This window comes from Emys orbicularis, chromosome 10 (assembly GCF_028017835.1).
Source record: "Emys orbicularis isolate rEmyOrb1 chromosome 10, rEmyOrb1.hap1, whole genome shotgun sequence".
Lineage (NCBI taxonomy): Eukaryota > Metazoa > Chordata > Testudines > Emydidae > Emys > Emys orbicularis.
In genome coordinates, this window is record NC_088692.1 from 34388012 (window position 1) to 34407087 (window position 19076).

Below are 19076 nucleotides of genomic sequence, written 5' to 3' on the forward strand. Positions count from 1 at the left end.
TGAACCCTGAGTCCCACTGTTAACTTTTTGCCATGATGAAAATTGACCATTTATTTCTACTCTTTGTATCCTGGCTCCTAGTCAGTTTCTGAGCTATGACAATACTTTGCTTCTCACCCCATAACTATTTAACTTCAGAGTGGATTGATTTAAATCAAAGTGATCTGAATCACCAATTTTAATCAGTATTTAAATCAGCAATCAGGAAACCTTGATTTAACTCATTGATTTTTAATCGTGTTTTGCTTTTGTACTTTTTAGTTATTTTCCTAAAGAAAGGTTGATTCTCACTGGTTGGTAACCATTATCACATGTTGATTTGCAACTAAATATAGCCTCTACACTAAATTTGGTCCTTCTTTTTGATAACCAGGAGGATACACTATATCTATACACATTTATTTAAATTATACAGCTCAACTCACATTTATTCAGACTCTTAGCTTTTATATTTTCTATTATGTTAGAAAATGGTGAATGATGGATTTCTTATTTACTAGATGATTAGTGTTTTATTTGTGTCAAGTTCTATTTAGATGGAAATTGAAATTCAATTAAAAATGCACCAAAACAGCATTTAAAAAAATAATAAATAAAATTATTTTAAATGTGCTGGACACAGAAGGAAACAAAATTATCAGAACATATTTTGCATTTAAAATTCACTGATTTACTAAGCAAAACAAGTATTATCTGTAGTTAGTGAACTGAACTGATTGTTTCTAGTCACCCTATCCATTAAGATTTTAGAACTAGTAGAGCTGGTCCTCTCCCACTTAGTTTTTTCTCATAGGTTGGAAGAGGAAAACAAGCTTTCCTGCTTTTTCAACTCCCATTCAGTTTCTCAACTTTGAATGAATTAGTCATTGACCTAAACTAACTGAATATACTGATATGAAGAAAATATTCTCACTGCACCTGCAGAAGAGGAGGCTACTGCTGTCAAAGATTGGTATAGCACTTCAACAAACTATGGTCCCAGATGCTCAACCAGTGAGTACCACCAATTCAGGGGTCTGACTTTCTTTAAAACTTAGCAGCAAACATGTACTGCTTACCATTATTTTTTTATTTTAATTTGATTTTAATAGTTTATAAGTTTAGGCCTTAATATGTTATCAATTTCAAATTTAAATATGTTTATTTAAAAAATAAATAAACCTGTATTTAACTTAAATGTTAAAATTCCAATTTAAATACAAAAAATATTTTTATCCACCCTGCTTAGCTTCTTTAGCAGCTTCCTGTGAGAGACCTTGTCAAAAGCCCTTTGAAAGTCTAAATAAACTATGTTGACTGGTTTTCCTTTATCCACTACTTTCCTGACATGTTCAAAGTATTCAATAGGTTAGTGAGACATGATTTTCCTGTGCAGAAACCATGCTGATTTGACCCTCTCACATTATGATTTTCCAAATGTTTTATCATTATATTTTAAATATCATTTCAATCAATTTACCAGGTACAAATGCAAGGCTTACTGGTCTGTAACTCCCCAGTTCACCCCTATAATCTTTTTTTAAATAATGTAAAACATTTCCTACCCTCTAATCTTCTGGTGCAGTAGCTGTTTTTAATGAGACTGCACATTTTTTGCTAGCAGCTCGGCTCCTTCAGGACTCTTTGATGCACCATCTGGGCCTGATGACTTATTGTTTTTAAATCATCAATTTGTTCCAGGATCTCTTCTTCTGTCACCTCAATCTCAGAGAGTATCTCATCTTTATCACCAGAAAAGTGCAGGTCTGGGGTAGATATTGTCCTGAAATCTCCTCTGTATTCTGTAGACACCTATTTTCTACCTTGCTGCTAAATACACTTCCATGTCCATTATTTGTGAAGGCCTCATTCTCAAAGTTCCTGATTCTGCCACCCTTACTGATAAATAATATCTTACTCTGTGATTATTCCCTTAATTTGAACAGGATTACCTGATGTGACAGACCCAGACCAGTGGGGTACAGGAGTCTGGTACAGGGCAAATATACTGGTCACTGGATAAGTAGTTTTCTGTTCCCTGAGTGACCAGAGAAGGGGCTGCACTAGAGTAATCAGGAACCTGCTAGAACCAGTTAAGGCAGGCAGGCTAATTAGGACACCTGGAGCCAATTAAGAAGAAGCTGCTAGAATCAATTAAGGCAGGCTAATCAAGGCACCTGGGTTTTAAAAGGAGCTCATTTCAGTTTGTGGTGCGAATGTGAGCAAAAGACGCAAGGAGCTGAGAGTGAGTGAGTGCTGCTGGAGGACTGAAGAGCACAAGCGTTATCAGACACCAGGAGGAAGGTCCTGTGGTGAGAATAAGGAAGGTGTTTGGAGGAGGCCATGGGGAAGTAGCCGTCATGCAGCTGTTACAGGAGGCACTATAGACAGCTGCAGTCCACAGGGCCCTGGGCTGGAACCTGGAGTAGAGGGCGGGCCCGGGTTCCCCCCAAACCTCCCAATTGACCTGGACTGTGGGTTCTTCCAGAGGGGAAGGTCTCTGGGCTGTTCCCCAGCCCACATGGTGAATCTCTGAGGCAAGAAAATCCGCCAATAAGCGCAGGACCCACCAAGGTAGAGGAGGAACTTTGTCACACTGGTGTCAGGAGTGGGATCTTGGGGTGCACAGCGCGGCGGAAGAAGGAGGGTGATTTAAAAAAAAAAGGGGAGAGGGTTTATTTTTTTTCACCACAATGGATGACGTAGTGCGGGCACTGATACAAGCTACGGCGGCCCAGCAGGAGGCTACCGCCCAACAGGAGGCAGTGCGGCTGCAGCAAGAGACTAATCGCCTGCTGATGGACCAGGCTGCTCAAGACCGAGCTATGTTGCAGGAACTAGTAAACCAGGTAAAGTCCCTTACAGAGCTGAATCGCGGCCATGATGGGATGCGGCTCATACGGGCCAGCCATTGGCTGCAGAAAATGACACGGGAGGATGATGTAGAGACATACCTTCTGGCCTTTGAGAGGACAGCCCTACGGGAGGCCTGGCCTCGAGATCAGTGGTCTGGCATCCTTGCCCCATTCCTGTGTGGGGAGGCCCAGAAGGCCTACCATGATCTGCCTGAAGAGGCTGCGGCAGACTACCCCCAGCTGAAAGCAGAGATCCTGGCCAGATCTGGGGTAACGACAGCAGTGCGGGCCCAGCAGTATCATGGTTGGAGGTACCAGGAAGACAAAACCCCGCGGTCCCAATTATATGACCTCATCCATCTCGTACGAAAGTGGTTGCAAATAGAGTCCCGGAGTCCGGAAGAGATACTACCGGTTCTGGTCATCGACCGATACATGAGGGGACTACCACCAGACCTTCGTGCCTGGGTAAGCCAGAACGAACCCTCCACCTATGACGAGGTTGTCGCCCTGGTAGAGAGGCGAAGGACAGCGAGGGAGCTGACCCGACCAGTTAAGGAAGAGGCACCCCGGGTTAAACTAGCAGCACCAAGCCCTAAAGATTGGGTGACTGGGCCACCAGGAGGGCCCAGGTGGAAAAAGAGAGAGGCTGAAGGCCCATCAGAGGCCACAAAGAGTCGGAGCACTGAGGGAGAAGAGGATCGTGATGTTAGACTGCCCAAACCAAGAGACCGGGGAACGCCTAGGGCTCCATACAGATGTTATGCCTGTGGGGACACATAGCTGCACAGTGTCCCAATGCTGAGGAGCCTATGCAGTGTAACCTGGGGAACTGGGCAGATCCATGCTCCCTAATCCACCTTGTGGGGGTCTCACTAACCCCACATATGTATACCAGACCAGTGAAACTAAATGGGGTAGGGACCACGGCACTGGTTGATTCGGGGAGTGCTATCATGCTTATCTCAGGGAAGCTTGTGAAGCGTAGTCAGCTGCTGCAGGCTAAACGTACGGGGATAACATGTGTCCATGGGACAGTTAGTTACTACCCCACCATCCCAGTAAAAATCGAGATTCAAGGGAACACTCCTGAGGTAGCAGCAGGTGTAGTCCCTAAACTCCCATACCCGGTGCTCATAGGGAGGGACTTCCCAGGGTTTGGAAACTTACTCCCAGTAGGGGGATTGGAGAAAGATGGGGACCCTAAAATTGATGAGGCATCCACAGCAGACTGTCAACCCCCAATCTTCTCTGAAATATCCCCAGATTTGTTCTCCACTCCCAGACAGGGTAGAAAGACAAAAAGGGAAAGAAGGGCAGCTAAGGCCTTGGGAACCCAAATACTGACCCAAAGCCAGAGGGTCGCTCTTGTAGGAAGGAGGCCACGCAGGAGGGAGAAGCACCTGAGTCTGACCCCCACCCTAATGCTTCTGAACCAGTAGAGGCAACAGAGACTGGGCCCCTAGATCTTGGGCAGATTAGCCCCGGGAGAGGAAATTTTGGACGGGACCAGGCAGAAGACCCTGGCACGAGTCCTACGACGGTTCTTCTGGCCCAGAGTACATGAAGAAGTGCGGAGGTACTGTGCCTCCTGCCCGGAGTGTCAGCTGCACAGTCCCCGTCCCCACTTGAGGGCACTTTTAGTACCCCTTCCCATCATAGAGGTCCCCTTCGAGCGAATAGCCATGGACCTAGTGGGACCCCTGGAGAAGACGGCTCGGGGCCACCAATATATACTTGTTGTTTTGGACTATGCTACTCGCTACCCAGAAGCCGTCCCCCTGCGGAACACGGCCTCTAAAACTATAGCCAAAGAGCTGGTGGGGATCTTTGCCCGAATGGGGCTACCGAAGGAGATATTAACCAAGGAACCCCATTTATGTCGAAGCTAATGAAGGACCTCTGTACGTTGCTCCATATACATACCCTGAGAACTTCGGTCTACCATCCGCAGACTGATGGGTTGGTAGAAAGGTTTAACCGAACCCTCAAGGCTATGATAAGGAAGGTGGTAAGTCGGGACGGGAAGGATTGGGACACCCTACTACCCTACCTTATGTTCGCTATCCGGGAGGTACCTCAGGCCTCAACTGGGTTTTCCCCCTTCGAGTTATTATACGGGCGTCACCCCCGTGGCATACTAGATATCGCCAAAGAGATCTGGGAAGAGGAACCCAATGAGGGGAGAAATATAATAGAACATGTAATGCAGATGCGACACCGGATAACCCGGGTTACCCCTATTGTACGGGAACATTTGGAGAAGGCACAGGAGGGCCCAGCGAACCCATTACAATCTCCAGGCAAAAGTGCGACAGTTCCAACCAGGGGATCGGGTTATGGTGTTGGTACCCACGGCAGAAAGCAAGCTTCTGGCCCAATGGCAGGGGCCCTATGAGGTGGTTGAATCTGTGGGGGAAGTAACCTACAAGGTGCGGCAGTCAGGACGCAGAAAACAAGAACAGATTTATCACGTTAACCTTCTGAAACCCTGGCATGCACAAGAGGCATGCACAACGGTCCAAAAAGACCTAACCCAGGAAAACAAGCCTTCCAAACAGGTGAGAGTGTCTCCCGATTTAACACGTGACCAGAAGAATGAGATGTCTGAGATGATCTTCCAGAACCAAGATGTGTTCTCGACAAAACCGGTTCGAACAACCGAGACCTATCACCACATCGTCACGAACCCTGGAGCCAGAGTAACAATGAGGCCCTATCGGGTGCCAGCGGCAAAAAGGGAGGAAATAAAAGCAGAAGTAAAAAAAATGCTGGAGTTGGGGATCATCGAAGAATCCCACAGTCAGTGGTCCAGCCCAATCGTGCTGGTGCCCAAACCTGATGGCACCACAAGATTTTGCAACGACTTCCGGCGACTAAACGAAGTATCCCAGTTCGACGCATAACCCATACCTCGCATAGATGAGCTAGTGGACCGTCTGGGTAATGCCCGGTACTTGACTACCCTAGACTTGACAAAGGGGTACTGGCAGATTCCCCTTGCAGAAGACACAAAGGAAAAGACTGCATTCTCTACACCAGAGGGTCTTTTTCAATATACTGTCCTCCCTTTTGGACTACATGGGGCCCCAGCTACCTTCCAGCGCCTCATGGACAAGCTATTACGCCCGCATAACAGTTATGCTGCTGCCTACTTGGACGATGTGGTCATTCATACCCCAGACTGGGAAACCCACCTGGAGAAGGTGGAGGCAATCCTCGATACCTTCAGGCGAGCTGGCCTTACAGCAAACCCTGCCAAGTGCGCTGTAGGGTCTACAGAGGCCAAATATCTTGGCTACATTTTGGGAAAAGGTTTGGTAAAACCCCAAGTGAACAAGTTAGAGGCCATCCAAAATTGGCCCCGACCAAGTCGCAAGAAACAAGTCCGGGCGTTCCTAGGTGTGGTGGGGTATTACCGACGATTTATCCCCCACTTTGCCACAAGGGCAAGCCCCCTGACAGACCTAGTGAAAGCCCGTGGACCTGATCTGGTGAAATGGTCTGACGCAGCAGAGGAAGCATTCACAGACCTACGGACTGCCCTCTGCAGTACCCCGTACTGATAGCCCCTGATTTCACCAAGGAGTTTATCCTGCAGACGGATGCATCGGAAGTAGGGTTGGGGGCCGTTCTATCACAGATGGTCGGGGAGGAGGAGGAACACCCAATTCTATACCTCAGTCGGAAACTCCTTCCAAGGGAACAAAAATATGCAGTGGTGGAGAGAGAATGCCTCGCTGTAAAATGGGCCATGGAAACATTGTGCTACTACCTGCTCGGGCGCAGATTTGTCCTCGTGACCGACCATGCCCCTCTTCAATGGATGCAGCGGAACAAGGAGAAGAACACAAGGGTGACCAGATGGTTCTTATCCCTCCAACCTTTCCAGTTCCGTGTGCAACACAGAGCAGGGAGACGTCATGGCAACGCCGATGGCTTGTCACGTGTGCACTGTCTGGCGTCCCAAGCTGCCCAACCCCTTGGTGTTGAGCAGGGGGGAGGGATATGTGACAGACCCAGACCAGTGGGGTACAGGAGTCTGGTACAGGGCAAATATACTGGTCACTGGATGAGTAGTTTTCTGTTCCCTGAGTGACCAGAGAAGGGGCTGCACTAGAGTAATCAGGAACCTGCTAGAACCAGTTAAGGCAGGCAGGCTAATTAGGACACCTGGAGCCAATTAAGAAGCTGCTAGAATCAATTAAGGCAGGCTAATCAAGGCACCTGGGTTTTAAAAGGAGCTCACTTCAGTTTGTGGTGTGAGTGTGAGGAGCTGGGAGCAAGAGGCGCAAGGAGCTGAGAGTGAGAGGGTGTGCTGCTGGAGGACTGAGGAGCACAAGCGTTATCAGACACCAGGAGGAAGGTCCTGTGGTGAGAATAAGGAAGGTGTTTGGAGGAGGCCATGGGGAAGTAGCCCAGGGAGTTGTAGCTGTCATGCAGCTGTTACAGGAGGCACTATAGACAGCTGCAGTCCACAGGGCCCTGGGCTGGAACCCGGAGTAGAGGGCGGGCCCGGGTTCCCCCCAAACCTCCCAATTGACCTGGACTGTGGGTTCTTCCAGAGGGGAAGGTCTCTGGGCTGTTCCCCAACCCACATGGTGAATCTCTGAGGCAAGAAAATCCGCCAATAAGCGCAGGACCCACCAAGATAGAGGAGGAACTTTGTCACACTGGGGAATAAGGCACTAAACATCAGTAAGGGTGGCAAAATTAGACCCTTTAAAAAGTAAGGGTCTGATTCTGACACCATTATTTGTTGTTCCCTTGAGGAAACAGTGCAGATTATACCATCCTATAGAGCAGTGTTTTTCAACCACTGTTCCGCGGCACACTAGTGTGCCGCGAGATGTTGCCTGGTGTGCCGTGGGAAAAAAATATTAAACCATGCTTGAATGTCGGAACTGGTTACTAAAATTTTTGAATCCCACCACTGATGTTAAGGACTATAAATAGCTCAGAATATCAGCTTTGTGTTCAGCCAAACAGGCCCAGGTTGCGCACTGAATAAAGTATTTTATAATTTTTCATATTTCTGTTTACTTACTATTTCATAATAAAGTAATTATAAAATACTTTCTTTGTGTTTATTTGATTCCTATTCAAGAGAATTACTTTATATATAGTCAATATAGGCACAGAGTTAAATTTTTTAACATTTTCTAATGGTGGTGTGCCTCGTGATTTTTTTCATGAAACAAGTGTGCCTTTGCCCAAAAAAAGGTTGAAAAACACTGCTATAGAGAGCCCTGCTGGTTCCATATGCCCACAGCTCCATCAGCGGCACAGCCTTGACGGAGAGTGCGTATTCTGATGTGGGATGCAGGGAACTGGGAGGAACTGATACATTTGCACTGCCTGACACTGAAGAGCAGGAGACCTGGACTCAAATCACAGTCTGCATGCCAGCCATAGCTTGGACTGCTAAAAAAGCAGCACACCCATGTCTGGCGGAGTACATCACCTCACTCAACAGCAGATCAATAAAGTATTGGCACTGATAGTTCCTCCAGGATGGCCATAACTTAAGGAGGTCCCAAGGGATAGGGTCAAAGTAGCGGGAAGGTTGGAGGCGCCTCATTCTTAAAAAAATAAATTAAATGTTTCTTTTTCCATATGCACCTAGGTTTCTAATTATAGAAAGTTCCCAATGGAGAGTAGCTCCATGCTGCTGTGCAGGCACCATAAATATTACTTCTCCTCCCCTGAAGGCTAGTTACAAAAGATCTGGAAGATTGGTAGCAGAGTCTTCAATCAAGCCAGTCAAAACACAGCATGGGGAAAGAATTGGTGTTTGTGCTGGAAACCACATCAGAAAGAGACCCCCTGGAATATTTCCAACCCGAGTATTGCAACTACAAACTTTCCTACAGTTCTCAGTACTTCCCATTGCTGCTGGAGAGAAATCCAGAGATACAAAACAGACCTTCCTGAGGAGCAGAGACCTCTATGCCTCTCACAGACCTTCCCTCATGCAGTTTCTCTCTATTCAGTTCTACATAGGTTCTTATACCATGCTCATCACAGTAGTATCTCCAGCACATTCACTTATCTGTAAACACAGTATGGCAGACTCACTATATTGCTGGACTGTCCACAAGGTATGGCTTCTCTATGGCCCTGGGTGTGCAGAAAACATATCAATGTGCAATGGCAATCAAAAAAGCTAAAAGAATGTTAGGAACCATTAGAAAAGGGATAGATAAGAAAATATCATAATGCCACTACAGAAATCCATAATATGCCCACACCTTGGATACAGTATGCAGATTTGGTCATCCCATCCCAAAAAGATATATTAGAATTGGAAAAGGTACAGAGAAGATCAACAAAAATTAGGACTATTCATCTTAGAAAAGAGATGACTAAGACTGGATATGATAACGGTCTACAAAATAATTAATGGTGTGGAGAAAGTGAATAGGAAAGTGTTATTTACCCCTTCTCATAACACAAGAACCAGGGGTCCCTTAATTTCACTAAGTACTTCTTAACACAATGCACAGTTAACCTGTGGAACTCGTTGTCAGAGGATGTTGTGAAGGCCAAAACTATAACTGGCTTCAAAAAAGATCATGGAGGATAGATCCATCAAAAGCTATTAGCTCAGATGGTCAGAGGCGTCACTAAACCTCTGACTGCTAGAAGCTGGGACTGAATGACAGGAAATGAATCACTTGATAATTGCCCTGTTCTGTTCATTCCCTCTGAAGCATCTGGCCACTGTTGGAAGACAGGATACGGGGATAGATGGACCATTCATTGGTCTGACCCAGCCATTCTTATGTTCTTATGAATCCATGTACAAGTGCAACCACAAAATACCATCAGTACCACATTCTAGGCAAATAGCTTTAAGAAGTCTCCCTAATAACCCCACCTGCTCATCAAGCTGACCAAGTCTATTGAAAATAAACTTTCTGGTTTGGTTCATTGTTCCCAAAATGTATTTTTACATTTCTCTCCAGTAAACTACTTTTTCTCTTACTAACTTAAGTTCCAGACCACTCAGTATCCCATTGCAATGTTACTTACCATTGTTACACACCCCATCTGAGTGCTATTGTTGAGCTCTGATATCATTACAAACAATTTCAGTTTAGAACAGGAATTCCCACTTATTTCCATTCTGCAGATTACTGCATAAGAACAAGAGACTATATCACAGACCCGCATTTGAAATCCTCTGATGCCTGCTTCTCAAAAAGATTAATTCAACAAACCATAAACAAGGGCTTTGCACACTCTGAAACATACCGGTAATTTGAGATTGACTGGTCTAGAACAAAGTATTTAATCATAGCACCCTGTTTATGTTGCTGTACCGTATCACTAGACACTTCCACTGGATATCCCTATGATCTTATACAGATAGGGCGGGCGGGGGGAGAGAAATCATACATAAAAGGACCTGTGGTCTATTTTTCTTGGACTCTAAAGCTGATATTTAAAAAGTTTCTAGCTGTTTCAATAACAAAGATACATTGTTGATGCACTGTTTCCTAATAATCAGCATGCAAAAAACTACCTCCAGCCAAATAGCAGCAGGCAGCAAAGGTGGAAACTCACCTATCCCCATCCCATGGATCTCAATGAGATGTGAACTTCAATCCCTCTTGGGACGTTTTCAGTGCTAAAGCAATGACTTCACCCATCTGGAGACATGACATTTTCTAACATCTGTACAATGTCCAGCACAATGGGGCCCCAATTAGGTCTGGGGCCTTTGAGTATTACCATACTATATGTATTTACTGATGATGATGATGATGATGATAATAAAGGCTCTAATCATGCAAACACTTACACTTGTGCTTAACTTTACTACCATGAGTAGCCCACTGAAGTCAATTCAACTACTCATGATATTAATAAGTAATACATCATAAAAAGACCTAGCTTTTATATAGCGCTTTGCATCAATAGATCTTGAAGCACTTTGCAAAAGATGTCAGTATCATTAACCCCATTTTACAGATGGGGAAACTGAGGCATAAAGGGGGGAAGGTGACTTGCCCAAGGTCACGCACCAGGCCAGTGGCAGAGCTGGGAATAAAGCTAAGCATGTGAATGTTTGCAGGCTCAGGGCCAACATTTTGTCTTAAACCACCACACACCCTGCTTTTCCACCCAGGATGAGCTCTTTCTGTACCCAATCCCTTCTGACCTTGAAAGTGAAAGGTAGATTCCCACTTTGCTGCCTTGAAGAAGCTGCAGAGAGAGTCCTCAACTGCTGAATCCCCAGGTAACGTGGCCTGAGTGAACATGCATTAGCTATTTTTAAGCAACAGCACAAGTGAGTGAAGCAGCTAACCATGAATTCGATTACTATAAATATCTGTAACCATAAAACAGTGCTGCAATAGCCTAAGGGGAAAATCCATGCAATTTTTAAACAATATCCCACATTTTAATTTTTACTGCAAATTCCTAATGGCATTTATTATTTCATCTCTGCACCGCTTGGTTATGTGTAGAATCTGCATGAAGTGCCTGATTCACCTCTCTTGCCTGTTTAATTCTACTGAAGTCAACAGAGTTATTTCTGATATACATTGATATGAGAGGAGAAGCAGGCCCTAGATATGACAATTGTTTTGGCTTTACTTTACTAATACAAATTTAACTTTTAGTAAATTTAATCCTAGGGATAGATGCCACACTGAATACTGAAATCTTCAATCCACAGAACAATTACTATAGAATATAGAAATTGCCACCTAGATTGGACCTGAGATCCATCTAGTCTGATATGCTGTCTCTAACAATGGCTAGTACCAGATGCTTCAGAGGAAGATGCATGAAACCCCTCAGTATGAAGATATGGGATTATCTGCCCCCATGAAGACCTCACCATAATCCCTAATACACCTCTACCCCGATATAATGCGACCCAATATAACATGAATTTGGATATAACGCGGTAAAGCAGTGCTCCGGGGGGGGCGGGGCTGCACACTCCGGAGGATCAAAGCAAGTTCAATATAATGCGGTTTTACCTATAACGCGGTAAGATTTTTTAGCTCCCAAGGACAGCGTTATATTGGGGTAGAGGTGTTGTTAGGGTGGGTTTGAGCACTGAAGCATGAGGTTTTAATCTCTCTTTCAAAATATGTTACCATTATCTATTGTAACTATGAATGTTCTTGTTATCCACATAAATGCTCAATCTCTCTTTGAATTTTGCTAATGTTATGGCCTCAAAGACATCCTGTGGCAATGAGTTCCACAGTATAATTACACTTGTGAATTTTTTTAAAATTTGCCATAATTTAATTCCATTGATATCCCCTTGTTCCTGTGTTGTATGGCTCCATGGGGACAAGCAGTGGTATCAGGGCAACAGGGAAGCAACCCTCCCAAGCTGCAGACAGGACCCCCCTCCCGCTACACCTGCTCTCCCCGGCCTCCCCCGGCCCCTCTGACCTCTGCTAGGAGGGGCGGGCTCCATCCGCTCCGCACTCCTGGACACTAACAGTCAGGCGGCAGCCAATTCCGTTCGAGGCGCATGCGCGCATAATCTGGCGCGCATGCGTAGAACAAGCGGCGGCCGTTACCCGTGAACACTAGAGCGCTTTCCGTCACCTTGTCCCTTCACGCATGCGTAAAGCATACCGTCACTGCACAAGGCCCACTTCCCAAACGTGTTTCTCTACGCATGCGCACCGCCACCCCTGTGTGCCCGCTGGGCATGCAGGGGCGCGCGTGTGGGGTGGATGAGCATCTGCTAAGTGGGAGGGCGCGGGGGGACAAGGGGCAACCAGGCCGGGGGATGGGCACCCGCTGGGGGAAGGGGGCTTTGTAAGATGAGGGCGCTGCCCTTGAAGCCTGTCTCGAAAGCAGCCAGCGGACACCCCGCCCGCAGCTCTGGGCCGCCTCTCTGCGCCTTCCCGGGGAGGGGGGCGGTTCCTGTCACGCGCTCCTGGGTCGCCCAGGCAACGTGACATCATCAGTTTGCGCCGTGTCAGAAGGCGAGAGTCCCCCGGCGGTCGCCGGTCCCTCCCCTCACACTCGCCGCGTGCGTGTTGCGTGTGCCCAGCAGAGCGAGCGGCCCGGCATGGCCCGGGAGATGCTGTTGCGCGGAAGCCGCCTGGGGGCCCTGCTGCGGGCGGGGAGCCCCGCGCGGCTGCGGGCACCGGCGGCAGGTGAGGGCGGGGCCTGGCGGGGCTGTCCCGGCGTCGCGCGGCTCGGGGGCTGGTTGGTGGGGGAGCCGGGAGGATCGAGGCCTGGCGGGCCGGGCTCGGACCTTACGAGGGGCCGCTGCTGCCTTTGCCTGGCGCCCAGGGCTAGCGCGCGCGGGCTACGGATGTAGGGCCGCAGCTCGAGTCCGAGGGTCGCGCCGGGCTAGCAGAGGAGCTGGGCGTCCCCTGCCGGGAGCACGTGGGAGCTGGACCTGTAGTCTGCAGCCGGCACCGCGAATCGCCATTAACTGCGTTAACCCCCTGCCTGCTGCTGGGACAATCGTGTGGCTCTCTTGCCGTGTCTGGCTGCGGTAAAGACATCCGCGTTTCTAGGTGCAGCCTGTCAGCCAGGGTAGCGATTGGAACAGCCAAAAGCAGAGGGGCAAACCAGAATGAACTCAGTGATACAAGCAGGGGGAAAACTCTTCGTCTGTTTTTTATGAGTTCTAAAGTGTAGCTTGACCTAAACCTGGTTTATATTCTGGTATAAATCATTGCAGTAGAAATAGGAGAACAGAGTCCAAACTGATCTTCAGACTTTTCTATTTGAAAATTGTTATACTGGAACGTCCCTAGGTCACATCTACCTGGAGACCCATCACAAATTCCTCCCATGTACTGTATAAATGAGTAAGAAAGTGAACAAACACAATTGAAAATAAAGTTGTGTTATGGAGTGTACTCGAGTTCATTTATTTTGAGAAGGGTAACTTAGGGTACCATGAAGTATTTTACATAATTTAAACTAATAAATATCCTGTGGTATGTTTTCTGAAGTTAATTATGTCTTGGTGATTTATAAGATTTCATTATAGCACTTGGCTATTTAATCTTTGCTGGGATGTGGAGAAAATAGCTGAAATTCTTGTGAGGATGTATGTATCTGGTGAAGTGAGATGGTCCCTACATGTAGAAGGTAGTTTAACACTTAATTCTAAAGAACAGGAGACATGAAAAGGGAGCTAGGGGAGTGACCAATCTTCTTGTTAAAATAATAAATAAAAATGAACCTTGCTTGGACAAATGACCTTTAGAGACCTTCCTTCACACCAGTTTGACTCCTTTTTAAAAAATGCCTTTCAGGAAACCAACAACTTAGATACAGTCTGCTTAGCTGAGTAGGATTCAGTCTTTTTACTGGCAAGGTTCCAGCATTTAAACAGTCCTAAACACAGGCTGAACAATCAGGTGTGTTAGAAAAAATGTCTTTATGATTTCACTTGAGGTCACTGTTGGGAACTGCATTGGATGAAATTTGCAGTACAGCTACCTGACCAGTGGCTCCATCACTGTATGCCAGTCCCTTAATCTTCAGAAGCACAAATATTCTTATTAAACTGAAAGGAACAAACTCTGAGCCAATCAACACACAGTGTCTGTTGAGTGGCAGGGTATTGTGGGACCTGCCCACTATGATGCACAAAGCACTGGGTGATTATCAGAGCTTAATTTGTAGTCTAAAAAATTGCCTCTTGCCAACCCTGTAGAATGAAAGACTATAAGAGGGTTCAAAAAGAGCTAGATAAGTTCATGGAGGATAGGTCCATCAATGACTATTAGCCAGGATGGACAGGGATGGTGTCCCTAGCCTCTGTTTGTTAGAAGCTGGGAATGGGTGACAGGGGATGGATCACTGGGTGATTACCTGTTCTGTTCATTTCCTCTGGGGCACATGGCATTGGCCACTGTCGGAAGACAGGATACTGGGCTAGATGGATCTTGGTCTGACCTAGTATGACCATAGGAAATCGACCTCTTGGTGTGAAGGCCTTTCTTTCCTTCAACTCTGAGTACTGAACTCACCAGCATGGGGAATTTTAAACTTTCTTTAGAGAAATGATTTTTAAAAGTTTTCATACAGGCATGTTCTCTTTCACTGCACAGCTCTGAACTCTGCCTTTTCTGCTGTCCCTGCTGGACTGCTTACTGCACACACAAAAAAGGTGTCTCGGGACTTTAATCCTGTCACTCAGGGATCATGTATTCATGAGTATTTGTACTGTGCCTAGTACAATCATAGAAATGTAGGGCTGGAAGGGACCTCAGGAGGACATCTAGTCCAGCCCCCTGTGCCGAGGGAGGACCAATACCTAGACCATCCCTGCCAGGTATTTGTCTACTTGTTTTTAAATACCTCCAATGACTCCACAACCTCCCTACATAACCTAGTGCTTATCGATCCTTATCGTTAGAAAGTTTTTCCTAATATCCAACCTAAACCTCCCTTGCTGTAAACTAAGCTGAGTACTTCTTGTCCTAGGCTACTTCTTATCCTACCCTTGGTGGACATGGACAGTAATTGATCACTATCCTCTTCATAACAATCTTTTTGTTACTATTGTGCCCCCTCAGCCTTCATGTCCAATTCTTTCAACATTTCCTTTAAACCTCTTCGTTTTTGTTGCTGTCCTCTGGACTCCAGTTGGTCCACAACTTTCTTGGAATGTTCTGTCCAAAATTGGACACAGTGCTCCAGCTGATGCCTCACCAGTGTCAAGTAGAGTGGAACAATTACTTCCCATATCTTATGTATGACACTCCCGTTAATACACCCCAGAATTACATTTGCCTTATTCTCAACAGCATCACATTGTTGACTCATTCAGCGGGGCCCCGATTCTGAGTGAGAGCTTTGGGTGGCCCTTGCAATACAAATAAAGTTTGTGTGATCTAATTTAAATTAGACCGGTGTAGAGATTTTGAAGTAGCTTTTTGTATCCCACCTCCATAACCACTCCTTTTTATATATTAAGAGTAAGTGATTTCTCTTCTGTGAAGATTTATTCCCCCTTGGGAGGTGTGAGTCCTGGATGACTCTGGGCTGGTTTGGTGCTCTGAAGACAGTGACTCAGCTGGCCCAGTGCTCTGACAGCAGTGCCTCACCCTGGCATCTCTCAGTCCCTGGTTTTACAAAGTTTGAGCACTGCAGGGGAAGTGTGCTTAGTCCATGCAGGAGAAGGAATGGCATTCATTGGCTCCAGAGGCATCTATGTCTCTCCTCTGTCTGGAGGGCAGTTGCGATGGCGTAGGGCATGGGAGGGCAAACTTCGGCCCATGGGCCAGATCCGGCCCATCAGGGCTTTCAATCAATTGTTACAATATACATGTTGCTATGTGTTTACATTAGATAAGGCAACGCTAAAGAAATGCATGTTGCACTTGGAGCAACAAGTGTGTGTGTGGGGGGGGTGGGGGTTTGTGGTGGTCCTTAATTCTTGGTAGAGTTCATTCCGTATTTCTGGACCGTCTCCCCATAGAAAGTTCTGTCTCCAGCACAGACAAGCTTTACTCTTATTGTAGAAAGTTTGATTGTGCCAGAGCAGTGTAGGTGACAACAACGGTCTTCGTCCCAGGCTTTAGACAATCTTTTAGATACGTTGGGTCCGGGCCATGGAACGTTTTGAAGATAAGGGCTGAGACCTTGACTTGATTTGAAATTCTATGGGAAGCCAGTGTAGACAGTGGTGGACAGGTGTGCTGTGCTCGTGTTAGTTTGTGTTGCTGAGGAGATGTGATTAGCTTTTTATTATTTTAGCTTTAAAGCCATATGTATGAGGTGTTGGGATATTTTAATTTGCTGGCATGCACTGCTCTGGAATAGGAGAGAGATCCTGGTTCTGGTCAGCCGAGGGCCTTTATTTGGCAGCTGTCCCTATACAGCAAAGCACTTGAACACATTTTTAACGTTGGGCAAGTGTTGTAGCCTAAAGGATTAACCTGCTTGCTTGCATATATAGATCTTTTCTTATAGTTTAAGTATTTGGTTTATTGTAATAGGTTTATATAGATTGATATTAAAGTAAGTTTGCCTGTAATGCAAGGAACCTACAGATCATATCCTGTATGTTAAGCTAAGGCAAAGTTAGTATATCTATATCTGGGACCTTTCACCCAGATAGCAAAGTTGGCCTATATTGAGACCTTTTACCTAGATAAGCACCCACGCATATTTCTAAGACCTTTTACCTAGACAGATAGATAATGGAAGAATGGTAGGGGGGTTTTCAAGTTTGTACCCACAGACTTAACAGGTACACCACAAGGAAAGAACTGAAATGACTAAAAAGAACAAAAATAACATATGTGCGTAGGTACATGTCATCAATACACACATACATACTAGCCTATGAAGTAAGGGTACCCTAACATTTTTGTGGGTGTGGAATGAAATTTGGGCATGGGAGGAAGGATTTCTGGCACTTGTACCCTATAAAAGAGGTGACCCACCTGGCTAGACTATCTATCCCTCTCTAGCCACGACACTACTAACTATTAGTAGGCTGTACTCGTTCTTTTCAAACTTTAAGTTCCAAGGGGACTAGGCTAAGCTTGGTTTTCCTGAAGCTTTTGTTCTTAATTTTGTTTATTAGGTTTTAAGTTTGTTAGTTAAGTAAACTCTAAGTTAGCTTTGATAGCTCTTAGCATTAACTTCTTTTAAGCTCTGCATCTCTCACTCAAGAATTGAGAAACCTGAACCGCCCGAGGGTCCTGTGTCTCTTACCACCAGGTTATCAAGAAAGGGTGTGAGTATTTTAACCAAAGCTTTGTAGCATATAATACCATATGTATCTTTTGAATAGCAGTAATGCAATTGTAACTTTGTAACTCTGATTATTTTACCATTTACTTACTATTTCATTGATTTTAATAAAAAGTCTTTATGGCTATATCTGTCTCAGTGTGAGCTTCCTGTCATACCCCCGAGGGTCCTTTGTAAATTCTGTGGAGCCTGATTCAGGACAAGAACTTTTATCTTCTGATCAAACAGACTGGCAAACCTAAAACCCATACTATCCAAATTAATAATATTAACACCCTAAATCAGGCAACAGTGTTAAGTCACATTAACTTCAATAGACTTGAAGCACATGCTTAATCTTAAGAAAGTGCATAGGTGTTTTGCTGAACTGGGGCTTGTTAGAGCAGGCCGGGGCTGTGAAAGTTTACCTCTGCTAATGCACCCCATCGCTGATCTGCAGCATCCCCTGGGATGTGAATTTGTGTCTTCTAGAGTCATGACAAAGTCCTTGTAAGCTCTTTTGTTTCTCTCAAGGGCTGCTGTTTGTGTTAGTCTCTCTTAACATCTGGTGACAATTACTAGGTTCTATACTTATACCAACAAATTTATTTCACTTTTAACTTGACTCTAGTATACTCAGTTCTCCAGTTAAAAGGCTGTAGTAATACATTCTTTCCAGTCAGAAGAACTGGACTCCAAGTTGCTTTACAGTCTGTAGGTATTACCCATTGGTCAGTTACCAGAAACTACACAACCCTAGCTGACTAGATTACTCTTTGGGAGTGAGGCTGTGTTGTAGTTTTTACAGGTTTGAGCACATTGTCAATGATTAACAAATAGTAATACATAACGATCTGGGAAAGGAAATAGAGCAGGGAGGTCATAGTCCCTCCATATGTCCATGATACCATTGCACCTAGGCCATTGCACTCTCTGTCTGGGCACTTCGGTTCCAGATAGATTATAGATTATGGCAGACTGTAGAGCGTTCGGAGAAGAGCAACATAAATGTTCAGGGCCTGAGGGAGCTGACTGAGACATTTAGCTCTTACTGGATATCGCTTGACTAAGCAGCAAATATGTGAAGAATGTAAATGCCAAGGAGGAAAAGGATTTATTTAGGGTGGTACACAAGAGTAACTGAGGCACACAGTTTAGGAATACAGTATACTCCCTTATATCCAAAACCCTATTATTTAAACCTCCGCATTATCCAAATCCCTTCCTTGCCTCCCAGCAGGAATCTCATGATGGGGGACAAGGAAGAGAATCGGATAATGTTGAGGTTCACATAACGGAGCAGAGACACCCCCCACCCCGGCCCAAACTGTGAGGAGGAGGAGCCGCTGGCTATGCGGGAGATCACCCTGCTACTGAATGGCTCCTGTGGCAGCATAGGGAGCCCTCTGCAGCCCTCCTGTCACAGGAGTGAACGAGTGGGACTATGACAGCAGAGGGCTCCCTGTGCTGCCGCTGGGCTGATGACATCTGATCCCTGCCGGCACTGGGTGGGGGAGAGGCTGTGGTTCTGGTGGGGCAGAG

General features: G+C 45.8%; 1 protein-coding gene across 1 annotated transcript in view; it reads right to left on the reverse strand.

The window, feature by feature from the left end:
* SLX4 (SLX4 structure-specific endonuclease subunit) overlaps positions 1–12342 on the reverse strand; it is a 45384-nt gene extending 33042 nt beyond the window's left edge. Inside the window, exon 1 of the mRNA XM_065411980.1 lies at positions 12261–12342. The gene's annotated coding sequence lies outside the window, so the exon portion shown is untranslated. The remainder of the gene's footprint in view (positions 1–12260) is intronic.
* Between the last annotated feature and the right edge of the window lie 6734 nt (positions 12343–19076).